The 18,875-nt window shown below is 33.6% G+C and overlaps 1 long non-coding RNA gene across 1 annotated transcript; it reads right to left on the bottom strand.

The window, feature by feature from the left end:
- Positions 1-8,439: 8,439 nt before the first annotated feature.
- Positions 8,440-9,015, bottom strand: LOC110922448. The gene is made up of 3 exons (XR_002583170.2): positions 8,889-9,015; positions 8,566-8,628; positions 8,440-8,488 (listed from the first exon to the last, which is right to left on the bottom strand). It is a non-coding gene; the product is annotated as an uncharacterized LOC110922448 (long non-coding RNA).
- Positions 9,016-18,875: the final 9,860 nt, after the last annotated feature.

The following is an 18,875-nucleotide window of genomic DNA, read 5'->3' as shown; positions in this document are numbered from 1 at the left end:
ACAAAAAAGAACATCATACCCTTCCTTCCTTAAATTGAGAAAAACAAATGATATGAAATGATCGATGGGAAGCTTTGAAATCATTGGTGGTCCTCTATTCAATTGATAGTGCACAAATGATATGAAATGATCGATGGGTTGCCTAGATTTCACCCGGGGGGACCACTCTCTCGGTTCTCGTGTCACGTGGCATCCAAAAATTTACCTCATTGGACTTGTTCTTTTTGTCCAACGAATCTAAAATAAGAGGCTTTTTCTAATAAAAATAAAACCTATTTTAAGTATACTCTAATACGGATAACATGATATATATATATATATATATATATATATATATATATATATATATATATATATATATATATATATATATATATATATATATATATATATATATATATATATATATATATATATAGGGTTAGGTTAACATACAAAAGCCCTTATCATACTTCACGTACGCGACAATGGTAACCGTCAGATCAGGGCTATAATCACGCATGGAACATATAATCACGCATAGGAACATATAATCACGCATGGGATCAGTTTTTTTTTATAATCACGCATGGGATCCAAAATCACGCACGTTAAGTTGAACAAAAAAATAATCACGCACGTTATCTTTTTTGTCGCGTACGTTAATGTAGGTTAAGCCGTTTTGTACATTATACTCTCTTTCTCTCTCTCTCTCTCTCTCTCTCTATATATATATATATATATATATATATATATATATAGGGAGCGGTTAACATACTTCACGGCTTATCCTACTTCACGTACGCGACAATGGTAACCATCAGATCAGGGCTATAATCACGCATGGATCAGTTAATCACGCATGGGAGCAGTTAATCACGCATGGGAGCAAAAATCATGCACGTTCAATTGAACAAAATGTAATCGCGCTAGTTATCTCTATATTATCACGCAAGTTTTGTCTGTGTCGCGTACGTTAACGTACGTTAAGGCGTTTTGTACATTATACTTTCTCTCTCTCTCTATATATATATATATAGGGGATGGATCATGAGAAAACTAGTTTAAATAAGAAAACCAAAAAACTAACAAAAAAGCCTAAAAAACATACCAATTTTTTTTACATATTTTTTATAAAAAAATCGCTAGTTTTTATACATGGAAAAAAAATTTTAAAAATAAATTTTTTTTCTTGTATTACACATGTGCACTATTACGGATATAGTGCACATGTGTAGTACATGTGTAATACACATATAATCACATATAATGCACATGTGCAGAACAACAAAAAAAAAATTTTGAATTTTTTTATATATAAAAAGTAGCGATTTTTTTTATAAAAAATTGTAAAAAAAATAAATTTTTGGTATGTTTTTGGCTTTTTTTAGGTTTTTTAGTTAGTTTTCTAGTTTTCTCATTTAGATGTAGTTTTCTCATAATCCTCTCCCTATATATATATATAGGACAAGGATACGTTAGAAACCACCCTTTATTGCGAGAACCGCGAGAACCAATGTGAACACAACAAAAAATGCCTAAAAATAGCTAAAAACCCACAATTTTTTTAATATTTTTTTATAAAAAAATCGCTACTGTTAGTAGCAAAATTTTTTTTTTTAATTTTTTTTTCTAATAAAAGTAGCGATTTTAACATAAAAAATATTAAAAAAAAAATTTTTAGTTTTTTTTAGGTTTTTTGGGGGTTTAGTTTTTGGCATTTTAGTTTGGTGGGGGTGGGGGGTTTAGGTTTTCGGGGGGTGGGGGAGGGGGGTTTAGGTTTTTTTTTTTGGGGGGGGGGTTTAGTTTTTGGCATTTTAGCTTGGTGGGATTTATACATATGTGTATATTGTTAATCTTTTTAACTATACATATATGTATATTGTCAATTATACATATGTGTATATACGTGTTTAAAATCGAAAAATAAGTGTTATTTAGGGTTTAACATTAGTATTTAGGGTTTAGCATTACGGTTTAGGGTTTAGCTTTAGGGTTTAGTAATAGTATTTAGGGTTTAACATTAGGGTTTAGCTTTTGGGTTTATCATTAGGGTTTAGCTTTAACTTTAACTTTTGGGTTTAGATTTATATTTAGGGTTTGCATTAGGGTTTAGCATTAAGGGTTTAGCTTTAGGGTTTAGTTTTAGCTTTAGGGTTTAACATTAGGGTTTAGCTTTAGGGTTTAGAATTAGGGTTTAGCATTAGGGTTTAAAATTAGGGTTTACCTTTAGGGTTTAGGGTTTAGTATTAAAGTTTAGCTTTAGTGTTTATGGTTTAAGTTTTAGGATTTATAACACATATTTTTTCAATTTTAAACATGTATATACATATATGTATAATTGACAATATACATATATGTATAGTTCAAAGATTAACAATATATACATGTGTATAAATCCAAAAAAAAAATTTTTTAAAAATAATAAAAAATTTAATTCTTAAAGAAAAAGCTGCGATTTTTCCAAAAAAAAAATGATTTGCATTTTTTTCACTTTTTTTTGCATTTTTTGCTTAGGGAAAATGTGTGGTCCAAATTGCTTTCTCAAGTTTCTCAAATAGGGTGGACTTCTCTTAGAATCGCTACCATATATATATATATATATATATATATATATATATATATATATATATATATATATATATATATATATATATATATATATAGGAAAAGGATCATGTGAGAAGTGATATGCTAGTTGAGAAACTTGAGAAGCATTCTGGACCACACATTTTTCTAAGCCTTTCGTAATATACACATATGTATATAGTCAATTTTAAACTATACATATGTGTATATTACGAAAGGCTTAGAAAAATGTGTGGTCCAGGATGCTTCTCAAGTTTCTCATATAGGGTGGACTTCTCTTAGGATCCCTACCCTATATATATATATATATATATATATATATATATATATATATATAGTATAATGTACTTCACGCCTTAACGTACTTCACGAAATATATAACATGCGTAATTATATTTTTGACCAAAATAACGTGCGTGATTTTGGATCCCATGCGTGATTATGTGGTCCTATGCGTGATTATGTAGTCCCATGCGTGATTATATGTTCCATGCGTGATTATACCCTTGATCCAACGGTTACCATTGTCTCCTACGTGAAGTATGTTAACCTTTCTCTCTCTCTCTCTCTCTCTATATATATATATATATATATATATATATATAGGGTGAAGTTATTGTAAAAAAGACCAAAAGTGTGAGAAAGGTAAGAAAAAATCTCAACCATTAGATCTAAATTAATTGAAAAGGGTATAATTGTAAATGCATTAACAAATTCAAATATGGTAATCCTTGATTTAAGGATTTGGAGAGAGAAAAACCAGGATTTTAGGACTTATAACCGTCCATAAATATAACACCATTCAGAGCATGTTCATACATGGTGTTTTAAATATAACACATTCAGAAAATATAACACCATTCAGCACAAAAATAACACCATTTAGCACAAAAATAACACCATTCACCACAAAAATAACACCATTCAGCAGTAAATAAAAAAACACCATTCAGTACAAGAATATAACACTATTCAGTACAAAAAAAAAAAACACCATTCAACACAAAAATAACACCATTCAGCAGTAAATAAAAAAACACCATTCAGTACAAAAAAAACACCATTCAGCACAAAAATAACACCATTCAGCAGTAAATAAAAAAACACCATTCAACAGTAGATAAAAAAACCATTCAGTACAAAAATAACACCATTCAGTACAAAAATAACACCATTCAGCACAGAAATAACACCATTCAGCAGTAAATATAAAAAACACCATTCAGTACAAAAATAACACCATTCAGTACAAAAATAACACCATTCCGTACAAGATATAACACCATTCAGTAAAGAAAAAAATAACACCTCTGTATCATCTTCTCCACTTCCGGCACCACCACTGGCACTTCCGGCACCACCAGTGCTGCACCACCGCTGCCGATCCGCACAACCACTGCCGCTGCCGCTCGCCGTCGCCGCTCGTCGTCGCCGCTGTTCGATCGATTATAGAGATAGACGAACCCTGAATCAAGTTTGGAGACCAAGATCACGAACCCTGGTTCGTTTGGTTGAGATGCTTTAATCTGAGATCAAAACGAAACGGGAACCGAACATCTCTTAGGCTAGTTGGAAATCATGAAGCAACAAAGAATCATGTGCGTGATTGATCGGGCACAAGAAGTCGAGATATGGAGGTTTAGCGGCATTAGGGTTTTGAAATTGTAGAGAGAGAGAAACTGTACGATCAATTGGAGAGAGAGATCGGAATTATAGGAATTTTGATTTACAGTTTCCTATTTTGAATGGATATAAAGACTTTATTACCGCTATAATTTCTTACCTTTCTCACACTTTGGGCCTTTTTTACAGGATCCTAACTCTCTCTCTCTCTCTCTTTCTATATATATATATATTATATATATATATATATATATATATAATAAGAGAGCAAAAATATATAATTGTCATTCTATAAATAAAACATATAAACAAATTTTTGGGAGCTGTTAGCGTGCGCCACTTAGTCCTCTCTAAAACAAGGTACATATTATAGAAATTGAATGTTTTTATTATAATATCTGTGTTTCTGGGGACCGAAGGGCGTTGGCGTCCGTTAACAACCACAGGGGGGCTTTCTTATCTCCCCCTACCCACCCCACCCGTATAGAAGAATGTACAACTTTTACTGAATGCTCTTAAACTTGATAGCCATGCCATGGAAAGGTCTGTACAGCTCAAATGTGAAATAAAAGATTTCTTTCATCTCTCTAGCCTCTACTTTATATCATGAGACTCTAAAAAAGACGTGTGAGAAAGAAACAAAGGAGTGGTCCCTTTGTTCTCAGCAAGATGCGGTCACCCACAGAGTCATGGGCGCCTGTAGGACACCCATCTTCCCTTCGATGGTGACGGTGTCTTGTAAGTGCACATGAACCCATGTTACTCTGTCCCTCATACTCTCCATAAGACAGCTTCAACTACTTGCAACATATAAGAGAAAACTAACCAAGTATTTCACTGTGTGTTTCTTTGGCATGAGGTAGACCTGGCAAACGGGTCAGTTCGGGTCGGGTTGGGTCATGGGTCAAAACGGGTTTGGGTTAAAACGGGTTCGGGTCAAAACGGGTCAATTAAAAAAATGGTTGTTTTAGTTCGGGTCGGAACGGGTTCGGGTCAGAACGGGTCCCGGTCAGAACGGGTTTCGGGTCGGGTCGGGTCAGAATTCTCTTTTTTTTTTTACTAATATGCATTAAACAAAGGGTGATTGCACAATTTTAAAAAAAGGGTGATTGCACCACAATTAATCGAAGAACATATTTTTTTTAAGTAAAAAATGTTTTATTTACCATGGATATATGGAATGGGTATACAAGGAAGTGCTAATTACATAATCAAATTCCCACTAAACAGATTAACACTATACAGCAAATTCTAGACAACATTAACAGCAGGTTAAACAGGTTAAATACAGCTTTAACAGCAAACATAATCATTAACAACAGCTTAAACACGTTCAATACAGCTATAAACAGCAAACAGAATCATCAACAGCAACTTAAACAGGTTTTAAACAGCATTAGCATCAGCTTAAACAGGTTCAATACAGCTTTAACAGCAAACAGAAGCATTAACAGCAGGTTAAACAGGTTTTATACAGCAAACAGAATCATTAATGACAGCTTTAAACATGTTTTATACATCAATACATATGTCTTTATGTTCCATCTTAATAAGTTTAAGCAATAATAACAAGCATCAATATTTAACCTTTAGCAATTTCAACTTCCTGATCCTCCCCAATTTCTACCATAGTCAAATTCGCAAATCTTATTCCAACATTTAATGGAGAAATAGAGATAACATACTGGATGTACAAAGATACCGTGAATATGCAACGATCTACAAAGATATTTAATCGGGTTTATGGGGAACAAAGATATTTAATCGGGTTTATGGGGAACGAAGAGGGTTGAGGGGAATTGAAGACTTCACGTCTTCACCCGTGGCGGCGGCGGAGACGGCGGCGATGGTGGAGGTTGGGCGTCGATGTTGAAGAATTGAAGATGATGTTCAATTGTTCAGTGAAATCAATGTTCTTCAAGGAATCAAGGTGAATTGAAGACTTCACCCGTGGTTTCTTTTAATCTAGAACCCCAATGACCCGCTATTCTAATTTAATCAATGACCCGTAGATAAGACTTACAAGTATTTAAATGCCCATTTTGACCCCCTTGTCTAAATTCTTTTATCCAAAATAACCCATTTTCTAAATTTCTTTACTCAAATTGACTCATATATTAGTTTTTGGGTCAGGATTGCCCCCTCTAATTTTGAAAGACCTGGGTAAATTTGAAGTTCTCAACTGGAACTAGATTTGCCCTTCTTGTTAACAGAAATAACGGATGAAGTTAACCTAATAGATTAAAATGGCAACTGTGAAACCTTTTTGGACCCACAGGCGAAAAATGAAACATTTGTACCAAACTGCCAAAATGACCCAAACCACAGGGACTAAAATGACATTTAACTCTTATTTAAAAATAAAATTTTTACTTCAAACTTTAAGTTGACTCGCTTTAAACATTCTGTTACATTTTTTTTCATGTTTTGTCTAAATGTTATGTTAACCGTCATTTGGAACACGTTCATCAGTTATACGTACAATTGTTTTTGGTTAATAATTTGCAGTCTTCATGTCTTCCCACAATGACGAAGGTATTTCATGCCTTTCGTACCAGGTAACTATTCTATATGGTTTGTGAAGGGTTAGGGTTTAGTGTACATTATATTTTTGTGTATTGTGTATATAGAGTTGATATGGAGTATTGGGGTTTTCATATATACACAAACATGGTTATAAATTTAGGAATTTTCATATGTTTATTGTGTTTATGGAGTTTTAATAGTTGTTGATTATTAGTATAATAACAAGGGGCTAAATTAAATTGCAGATTTTGGCTTTGTAGAGAAATAATGTCGCACTATGTAGTTAGTTATATTTGACCATATGGCCATGTCTTATCTATAATACGAAACTGGGTTTTTTACCCTTTTAGTTATTTTACACACGTATAAATTTTATAGCATTACGTACAAGAAAGTACAAACTGTTTTAAAGGGGGGTAAATTTGCACATTATCTAAACTTTTAAGACACTTTATGGGTATAACTAGAAAAGTAACCCGCCGCGATGCGGGGGGGGGGGGGGGGGCTAGATTTTTATTTATGTTAAGCTGTTGTCATTGAGTTACAACCATTAGGTTAGATACATCAGCTGGAACCAAGAGTTTGTACATTTGTTATGGTTGCTACTTAGGTTACTAACACTAAGTGTGTTAGTTACATAAGTTGCGCAAAATATATCAACACAATGTGGCTTGCTGAACTGCGGACTGCAGCTACGTTTTTTTCCTACCTGGCAGCTGTACAAAAGGTGTCTGACGTCCCTATCATTTCCCGCGTCCCTTCTTTGAAGTATTACTGGTATCATGGATGATAATTTATGCATATTAGTGTAAGGTATAGTTATAAATCTAAAGGACTATGGGTAGAGTTATTGATCAAACACATCACTATAGAGGTTTTGATATGCCTAGGATTGGTGTGTGTGTAATGTTTACCTGGCGATTCATCTTGAGGGCGCTTTTATTGGTTAAGCTTGGTGTTAGGTGTTTTTGGTGGAGGAACCCTCACATTTAACTACAAAAGTATAAAAGGTACAAAATTAACTACGCATCACTAACAAAAATTGAATACCAAAATAAACAACAAAGAATACGCTAATCTAGAATTGTTTTTTCCGGTAAAAAGAATTATATAACTTTAATTAAAGTATCAAACCGATATTAATATCACGAGTTTTGCTCTGTTGTATTACATGCACCATTGACAAGCTCAGTTTGAAACCTTTATGGTCAAGCGCGCGCACGATTGCATAATCTGTAAAAGAGTGAACAGAACATCATGAGCATTTTAGTTTTCAATTGCAAACACATGAAATGTAAGAGGCTAAAAAACAGTGACCTTTACAGTTAACCTGACAAACATTGCAAGTGTTGATGTTGCAATTTACTGAAGACAGTTCTTAAAGAAACGAATGCCCTGAAACAAAGAAATTCGGTGCTTATTATACAGAAAACACGCCTTTTTTTGACAGAAAAAAAATGTACACAAGTTGTTTATTGTACCTGCAATGCAAAACTGATGTCGGCTTCATCTACTTGCAACGAGTTTTAAACATTTTTTATCATCTCAGGATTGACCGAGTTTTAGAATTCCCTATAAAATGATAGCAATTTATAAGAATTTGCAACAAAAAAGACATTTTTATTGAATATTTAATAGATAAAAAGTCGATTGATAGGTGCAGATGGTTGGTTACCTGATCACCTAGCACTTTACACATGCATGAAAGTTCCATTATACCAACAGGTGGTATCAATGTTGATTTGCAGATATCGATATAAAACTTGTTCAACTGTAAACTAACTAATTTTGATTAGAATATATAGATATTTCATCTTTTATCATGAAAGAAAGATGATATGGTTATACCTCTCCTATTGTTGTATCCTTCTTTCCTTTACGAAACAGCTTCACAACAGAACATAGTACAATCTACACCAAATAGAGAGTAGGAAATTAGTCTACTTCAAAGGAAAGATCGGGTTGACCATTGACCCACTAATCTTGTTTTGACTTTTGACCATTCTTAGTATATAGAGAATTGAGTTTAGTTGTGTTTACAATGCAATATAAAAACAAATAGTTATCTAAATCTTTGAATGAAATGACTTAGACGTTTATGACCCGTTCACTTTGACCTATTTAAATGAAAACACTGAAACGAATGTGTTTAATTGTGTTTAAAACGGTACCTGTTGATGTTGTGGAAGGGATTGTATAGTGTCAACTATTGGTGATTTGTAAGCCCTCGACAAAGCAATAGCCACATGATCAACCCTCACCTACATGAAAATGAAGTAGAGAAAATTAGATAACTATTACCATGGATGTCAAAGCTGAAGTGCAGGTAGATTCTCTAAGCTCAGTTTCAAGCATCTCTATCGCACCCCTAAAAAGCGAAATAAAAGCTCTTTCCGCCTTAAAGAATTTACGAGAATTTGTAGACTGTAAAACAATTATAAATAATTAAAAAGAAATACCAACCTGCAAATACCAAGAGCTTTTCTCATATCACCAGATGTTGCAGCTACTTTCTGCATACATTCATTCATATGATGCATCTTAGAATTTATAGCAACCTTAAGTCTTTAATTACTTACAAACACATGAATTAAAACTTTAAGTCAAAGCAAAGATAAGTAGATAATATTATGGTGTACTTACGCGTGCACAGAGTTCCAGTGCTTGTGGCTAGAAAACGGTGTAAGGAAGTGCCCGATGAAACAAAACACCCTTAATATAATTTCTTTTGTTAAAAAATTGTTATATTTTCTAATTAAGTAGCTAAAGAGAAAGCGAAAGACCAATAATGCTCAGCATCAGCCGTTGTTTGAGAATCATGATGATTTGATCCATCGAGTAGGCTCGAAAAGACACAATAGCTGGCTTAACTAAAATAATAATTAAAAGTATAAGAGATATTAGAAGCAGTGTGTGGATGTCGAGTGTAATGGAGAGAAACAAAGTACTCACAATTTAGAGACTGTATTTTCCCGATACCTTACCAACAACAACCTGAGATATCGAAGAAGAATGATTCAAAACTTGGTTAAGGAACTTCTGCATTCATGCACGTGATATTTTAATTGTTAGCTTACCCGTCAATAGACCTTCTCCTGTTTCAGTACTTTTTTGTTTGCTTTCTCAGTCTTCATAAACTGGGTCAGTCTTGCTTTCCTTGTACCACGTTATTTATCAATGTTGGTTTTAAAATGCGTGTAGCGAATGCGTTTTGATCCCAAAATCCGATGCGTGATGCGCAATGAGTGAAGTGCACGCATCACGTATGCGAGGTGTTCTTTGTTTAATAATACTACAAAATATATATAGAGCTAATATTTTAACTTGTGAACCTTTAAACACTAAATTATAATATATTCTCATTATCTATAGTAAGATTTGTTCAATTAAAGATCTAATTTGTTCAAATACCAGTCAAGTCAACTGTATAAGGCGCCACATTAGACCACATCATGTGATGCGCGCATCACGGAACCGCAACACGCGATGCGATCCCATCATTGCATCATGTGATGCGTGCATTATGCGCTCCTGTTGCGCGCATTTTAAACCCAAGGATCAATAAAAGTCATCGAGAAGTTCCTGATCTCATTGCTTTTCTATCTTACAATATTTATTGTTTAGGCTCTAAATACCAAGTACAAATATATTGAAAAAGTCATTGAAAAGGTCTATGTGGTTGTGCTTCCTACCTCTCACTCCACGCACAAAACACCAATGAAGCTACATGTACACATGAGCAAAAGGCAGAAAACACCAATGAAGCTACATGTACAACAACACGTTGCATCAAATTTTTCAAAGTGTTGAGAATTTTGTTTTGGAGACATTTTTCAAAACCATTTGCATCATCGTTGGCGTACCTCCTAGCAGTTCCGATTCGCGGAGATTACAATGGGTACTACCGTCTTGAAAGTGAAGGTTCACCGGGTTCGTCGCTTTGCTTCCTGGGGAGACATTTGTGAAATTGGGTGATCTGTGTACGTTTAGTGGTAAAGATTTACAAGAGGGTGCGACGCATGTGATGAATCACCCACCGCACTCACTGGCCAATATAAGCATCAAGCCTTCAAAAGTGGTACAACCAAATGAAGCACATGGTACAACTCCTATTGCACACAAATGTTGCAAAATAGAGTATATATAAATATAAATGATCAATCAATCAATCACTGAACCAAGCAAATCTTCCTATTTATACATGAAGTTCATAAACAAATTGAAAACGATCTGAAACTTTATACATGAAGTTCATAAAAATTAACTTTGCAATCAGAAACTAATTAATTATACAACTTCAACATTTCACTAACCTAATTCCTATGTTAGTCTTAAGCAAGGCGCTATAAATGTATCATGTGATACAGAGGATGCTTACCGGAGGATTTGCCAGACCTCACCGGAACTCCCGATATCCGACTCATCACCGTCTCCGACCGTTGGTAGGATGCTATCGAGGGACGACACTGGTGAACCGATTGTCGGAACCCTAACCAGTGCTCCGTCAGCTTTCACTTTCTTTATGTAATCCACCGCTATTATGAACGTCGCATCCCCATCGTGAATCACCACCACCTTCGTCCGTTGTCTCTTCTCTCTCTGTCGTTGCTGGTGAAGAGGGGTAAAAGGGGAGAAACCTAATACTGGTGAAAAGGGGTAAAAGGGGGAAGCTAATAGTACTCGTGAGCCCTAAACAGTTTACAAACCTAAAAACCCAGAGTACAAATACCAAATACTTTGAACATCACCCTTACACAAAGTACAACCTTGTTATGCCTTTTAGTGTTGCAAATTAGAGTGTTATATAATATAACTAGTGTGATGCCCGCGCGTTGCGGCGGGTACTCGAGTGTTGCCAAGAATTTTAAAGAGATTCGGAGAAAAAATCTTGAACGTAATCTGTGGTGTAACAACAATGTATAAAAACAACTTAAAAAGAAGATTAAAGTCATACGAGCAAAGTTTTCGAAGTTCAGTTTTAGACCAAAAGTGGTTATTATAGAAGTTGAGCTGATGATCACCAAATGCAAATTATGTACATTACATACATACAACCGGACAAGACAAGTGAAGCATTCACACATGATAAACGCCTCTTAAGTTAGTACATAACTACATTTAACATGCTCCACAAAACAGTAAATTTCAACATTAGTCCCTGAGGTTATACAAAAGTTACAAATTAAGCCCAAAAGTTTCAATTGCATATATCAAATGAAATCTCATCTATAAGTTACTGTCTTTCTTTTCAATGTATCTGGCATCATTGAAAATCAGAGCGGGTGAAAGAGTGCAGTTCCAGCAGAAGCTTCATTTGCAGCACGATTACTTCCAAAATTCTTGCGGTTTGAGGACACGCACACGCTCACACTCATGCAGTCCTTGGTAGTCCAAGCCTCTTGCGGAAGTCCTCGTCCATTTGGGGGAGTCCATAGCGTAATTTGATTGTTGCTTCCCAATCAAGCACCTCCTTTGGCTTGGTTATCAATGGCTTTCTTTGTCGAGGATCATGCGTCTTTTCCACATGTATTATTTTCACTTCCGGGTTTATCGGCTAACATATGTGGTTTTGATACTCATATTAAATGCCAAATTCAAGGGCATTTTGGACATACAAATTCATCGGCATTTTGGACATAACAATAAAATTGTTAAAAAAATTCTAGAACTGACCTCTTTCACATTCTCTGCAACTTCAAGCATGGTGAATTCATCTGAGTGAAGAAGAAAACATAAAATTAGTCATCCAGTACACTACTAAAAACCAGCAATAGATATTCACATAAAAAGATATGCAATACCATAATATTGACCTGGATTTCTAAAGTTGAATAAAATAAATACAGACGTGTTTGAAGGATCGCTCAGCCTGACCCGTTTTAACTTTTAACTCAAACAAAAAACTATATGACCCGTTATGCAACCCGCCCTTTTCATCGTTTATAAAAAAAAAGTATTAAAAGAGCATGCAAGAACTGACATCTTCATCCTATTTCATGGCTGCTTTGAGATAATACATGGCACGCTCGGTTTTCGGAAGATCCTCTGCGGGGGTCCATATTCTCAGGGCAACTTTACGAACCGAAGACGTTGTGAACGTATCGTCTCGGCTCGCTAACTGGCCCACAACTAACGCGAACAGATAGCATGGTTTCTTGAACGGGTCCTCCCAAAGCGCAAAATGCTCTGTCATAACTCCTTCTTTCAGTTGTCCAACTCTTGAAATGGTACCATCAACAAGACTGATCTACAGTTTTAAAAGTAATCATGTTCATACTTGTACGTAGGCATTGCAATTTCAACATATTTCCATAAGAATTGAGTTTATTTCAGTTCTAATTTTTTTCCAAAGATATAAACACGTTCATCATAGGCGCAACACAGTTTTTAAAAAAGATGGGTGTTTTGACTCATTAACGACCCACCATTTCGTTACTTTTAAATAGGGGTGGCAAAATGGGTGGGTTGGGCATGTTTGGGTAATGGGTTAGGATGAGTTTATTAAGAAATGGGTTAGGATGGGTTTAGGTCAAGATGGATTTGGGCATGATAGGCTAAAAATATAAAAAAATTAAAAAAAAAATTAAAAAATTTTAAAAAGAAGAATGCGTTGGTTTTAGGGTTTACCCAGAGAAACCCATAATGACCCATGATGTTATTTTTTAAAGTTACTCATCTTGTCCCTCTTAACAATTCTTGTTAACCCAACTTAACTCATCTACTACAAAAATAATACCCATCCTAACCCAAAGTTGAATGTACGGGTTGATTTCGCCGGGTCTACTTTTAAACATGTATGAATCCAAGTCAAACTGAATGGAAACAAATGCATACCCCAAAATCAGTCGTATGATAAAAAAAGAATTATAGTAGAATTGCCGCTGCAAAAAAAAAAAAAACATAAAACAGTTAATATAACTCAAGATTTAAGACGAATTGCGGTTATGAAATCAAATAAGAGTAATTACCTAGAACCAAAGGAACGAAGCTAGCTCAAACGCGTTCTGCACAGAAGTTGGTCACAAGTTAGACACCCATATTAACCAACATTTTGGATTAGTCAAAACAAACAACAATCCAATGTGCTTTTTGACAATGGGGAAAAAATATGACATTATGATTATACTCTTTCACAACATACATCTGAAACACTACCACACTCATCCATTTATAATAAACACATGAATAACTTAACCTGTGCAATGAGCCAATGACTGCTGAGATTAAAAAAAAAAAAAAAAACACTTATTTGGGCTCGATATTATCTCTTAAATTATCCTCTGAAAATTTATAAATTCTCTTATCTTCTAGCATACTAAAAGTACGATATACCCCTTCGCAGTAAACTATATAAGTAAAAACCACCGGTATGTTAAGATTTTGATTATCATTTGTTACTCTAAAAAGCTTTAGAAAAGTAAACAAATTTTTACCATGAATCCAACACTACCCATGGTCAAAACATATTTGTTATAAAAAGCATATATTTTGGTTATAAAAAAAACATAAGCGATCTCTTTTGGTTAATCGGTTATTGGTGATTATTTCGATTCGGTTCGGTTAATTTACGTAGGAGCTCTATCATTTCATCCCAGCCCCTGACATATTCCTCAGTGAGGTTTTCAACAATTGTCCCTCTCTTTTATAACGATCAGCCATTTTTCACACTGAAATAAAAGATATATTAAATGAAATTTTTAACAAACCTTACCTTTGGCTCATCTAAAAGACCTGCAAATCAAAATTAGAAATTTTCCCATCCACACTTACCATTTATTCTTCTCTAAAGCAAAATGTATTCTACATTATTCTACATTAAAAACTTAATTTTCTAACGTATTTAGTTAAGTTACATCAACCAAACCCTAGTAACTCAACATGAAAAAAAAGGACTATTCAACTAACAAATCATACCTGTAGTAAGTAGTAACTCAACAAAACATTAAGGATCAAATTGAATGATTATCATCAGTGGTGTTTTGTGAGGATAGAAATTAGGTTTTTAAAAGATGAGAAAGAATGGTCGCTCCTTATTAAAGAATTGTAGGCATGTAATGAATTTCCAATCTTTACTTTGCTGCTAGCATTCAATGGGTAGTTTCCATTAATTGTTCCAGGTTCCAATTCATCGTCAATCAAGAATGATTTCATTGCCATAACCGATTAAACGTTTGATTTCATGATTAGTGTGCCACATTCATTAAAACCTAATTCATCGAATTCCTTACGTGGTTTCATATCTGATAGGGGATGAAGGGAGAGCAGGGCAGAATTGGAAGAAAATTGTGAAAATAGTGAGTTTTGTTTGAGACTTTTAGTCTGCCATCTTAAAAAATTAGTGTTAATTTACTATTTTGTACATGTGAAATGTTTTATATAGATTATTATTATATTATTACTAGGGAGAAAGCCCGTGCGATGCACTGCATGCATAATAGCTATTGTTTGTTCGTGGTAAGACGTCTGACACGGCCGGTGCATAACATGTAAGACAATACGCCTACAAAGGGGCGTGCTTAAACTTTATTAAATCATGGACCATAATTTGTTTCCTTGGCAAAACTTGTCGGCCAAAAAGAAGCGAAAAAAGATGTCTTCCAAGAAATTATTTGCAATTCTGATTTACTAATTCTCGGTATTCGGTAGCTATTTTTCTTTTTACTGAACCCGGCGGCCCGCCTTTTGCTTTTTTTTCTTTTCCTTTTCTGTTTTAGCAATTCTCGGCTCCAGCCTCCAGGTATACATGGTCTCACATTATGCAATGCACTCTTTAGTTCAATGACAATATTAATATGAACATGTGACATATATGTTCAACACAAAGACTCATATGTGGTGTTAGCAGCGTCGGCTCCAGGTTAGTGTGAGCCGGACGATCAGCCAAGCCCGGTAATTTTCGAGGCAAATATTTTTCTCTCTATATTTATATTTATTATTTATAAAATAGGTATGGATCTTAATCATCGTAAATATGTTGGGCTCAAAACCATTTATATGAAAACTGGTTACTATTTCAAGTTAAATGTATACATTCCTTTATGCTATTGAACTTGTTGTTTTGAATCATGTTAAAAGTATGTCAACGGCATGTAACCCCACTTGCCAAATATCATGCTAAACATGTCAATGTTGTGCAACTTTTCCTTTATGTCGTATATTACATGTTTAGCTAAATATGATAGTGTACCCGATGTTAACACGACCCATTTTAGCAAACAAAACATATCGCCTGCTCTACCCACACCAAATAAAAACGCCAAGTATTGCATTTATGATTTAATGGCCACATTGCACCCATACTACAAACACTGTGGTATTGTTATTGTTATGATCAACTTACCAAAACGACATAAATTTATAAACAGAATACATTTTTTTTTGGGAACTTTACTTTGTTGTTTTACCTATGTTAAATGAATCACATCATTAATTATTTTAAAACACGTAGCATACTGATGATATGAACCGGTAACATCTAACTGTAATAACTGTGTCGTGTCTATAATCTGCTTTAAGTTGGTCTTAAAAAAATTAACATGTATAATTTAGAATATTCTTTTCACACTCATTTATTAACATTACTAATTATTATTCTATTTGTATATTATTATTACTATTAATTACTATTATTATTAATAATAATCATTAGCGTCTTTAATCAAAAAGGCACAGCCCTGCCGCCCCCTAGCCGCCTACCTACTCGTGTTCGTAGCTCGATCGGAGGTATTAACACTATTATTATTATTAAAAAATATAAAAAATATTATTTATTTATTTATTTATTAATATCATTACTATTAGTATTACCGTTTTAGCATTTTCTTTTAACTAAATATTACTCTATCGCAATATATTACATTAAAATTTTTGTCTCATGTGTATAACATTACTAAGAAAACCTGGATTCTGATGATCATAATTATGATTATCATGACTCCTTTTTGTTGTAAATATCAATGTCGGTAACATAATTATCAAAGATTTATATTTATTTCGATGTAGATTGCATTTAATATACGCCCTAATAATATTTTAACGACAAATACCAGGTGGGGTATAGGAAACATACCAACGAAGTACTTGTTTTCGGTTGGTTGGAGATCCTCAAACGCCGTAAGCAGGAAAGGGTAGTGTTCAAAACGACCGCCGTCATCATCAACCCGCTTCACAGTTGTCGAACCATGCAACCTAATCACAAATGGGCTGTCTTTAAGAACCCGATACTGATTTGTAGGTTGCACGGCGAAACCGTTGACCAAATATACACCGCCCTCTTTGAGTTTGTCAAAGAAATAGTGGGCAATGTTATTCCTTGCGGTGCAATGCATCACACCTCCCTGCGCAAATAAAGGCGTAGATTTTTGTTTCAGAATCAAAAGTAGAAAAGCGTAAGAATGTGGGATAGCAGAGGGTAAAAAACTACCTTTATGCCAGTGACAATATAATCGGTGCTCATGTACCTGCCGTTAACACTTGTCACATCCCATTTTCTACAAACCATTATCATGATAGGTCCGGTGCTCCCTTCACGGAGTTCACTAAGGAACATATGACTGCTTGTACCACCGTCGGACGTTTGCAAACTAAGGGAGCTGGCCATGGCAATAGAGGAGGAAAGGAAACTATGAACCTACAAACATAACAAAGCCGACAATCTTATAGCATAACCAAAGACCGTTCAACTGTCTACAAATTAATCATATCCTAATGAATGATATTAAATGACAGGGATATTCAAAGAGGCACAATAAAACAATGCAATTTAATTAATTTTAAAGCGACTTTTGGTATCCTAACTTGTAGTTAGAGTTTCTTGAATTGATTTTTATATAATGTTAGACTTTATAAAAGAGAACAATTTATTAAGAAATACCTACCACTTGTACACTATTAATTATGAATGTGATGGTTCATTTATATGGCTTCGGACACCACATGATTTATAAAAAGTTTAATTCTTTTAATTTGACTTAAATACATATTTTAGAGTTGTGTGGCTAACCTAAATATAGTATCATTAATGAACCTTAAAAAACCATTACCTATTTTTCCTCGTAACTAACAATTTAAAAAAGAACAAATTAATCAAATTTGCATGTGATATTGTGATTGAAATTTTCTTTTTAATTAAGAAGAGTTCTCAGACTAAGCTATGATCGAAGCAATAAATATATCCGCAAAAATTAAATTAAGGTTAAAAAAGTTAATGTGTTTGAAAAGGGTAAAACCGTCATAAACTTATATGATATTTTAAGTTTATACTGGGTATATATCACATTCACGTCATAAAATAAAAAATTCATCAAAATTTTAGAAAAATGTGGAAAAAGAATAAATACCGAGATAGTCCTTGAGCTCAAGGTAACCAATATCCAATAAAGGAAACAGACGCGTTGCTCCTGAAATAAAAAAATAATAATCAAGTTAAAGTCTAATAAACATAAATAAAATCAACACATCCTAAAAAAATATAAGACCACCGAGATGTTTAATTGTAAGCATTTAACATACCGAACGATATAATGACAAACGAAATCAGAGTACCAACAACTCCAAATGAAGTAATGGTCGTAAAATTGCGGAAAAATTGCTTATTTTTCACTTGAAACCTGTTGAAATAATATAAATGTAATTATAAAACATTAAAAAATATTAAGACAGTTACAACTTGAAAGACACAAATGTATTTAAGAATCTCATAATGAAGGTTGTAAAAAAGTTGATATAACTAAATTTTTAAGTATATATAGATGTTTAAAGTTTTTTATTCCTTTAATTCCTTTAAAATTCCTTTAATTCCATTAATTCAGTTACGTTATCTTTAATTTTATTTTAAGTCTAATTTGTTACAATTATAATATTAATTTTATTAATTTGAAGAAAGAATGTATTTAAGAGACTCATGTATTTAAGAGTCTCATTAATGAAGGTTAAAGTAAATGTTTAAAGTTTTTTATTCCTTTAATTCCTTTAGAATTCCTTTAATTCCATTAATTCAGTTACGTTATCTTTAATTTTATTTTAAGTCTAATTTGTTACAATTATAATATTAATTTTATTAATTTGAAGAAAGAATGTATTTAAGAGACTCATGTATTTAAGAGTCTCATTAATGAAGGTTGTAAAATAGTTCATATAACTAAATTTTTAATTATATA

The sequence above is a fragment of the Helianthus annuus genome, chromosome 17 (genome assembly GCF_002127325.2).
Source record: "Helianthus annuus cultivar XRQ/B chromosome 17, HanXRQr2.0-SUNRISE, whole genome shotgun sequence".
NCBI classification, from domain to species: domain Eukaryota; kingdom Viridiplantae; phylum Streptophyta; class Magnoliopsida; order Asterales; family Asteraceae; genus Helianthus; species Helianthus annuus.
The sequence above is the reverse complement of the archived record's forward strand: the minus strand, read 5'-3'. Positions and strand labels throughout refer to the sequence as shown.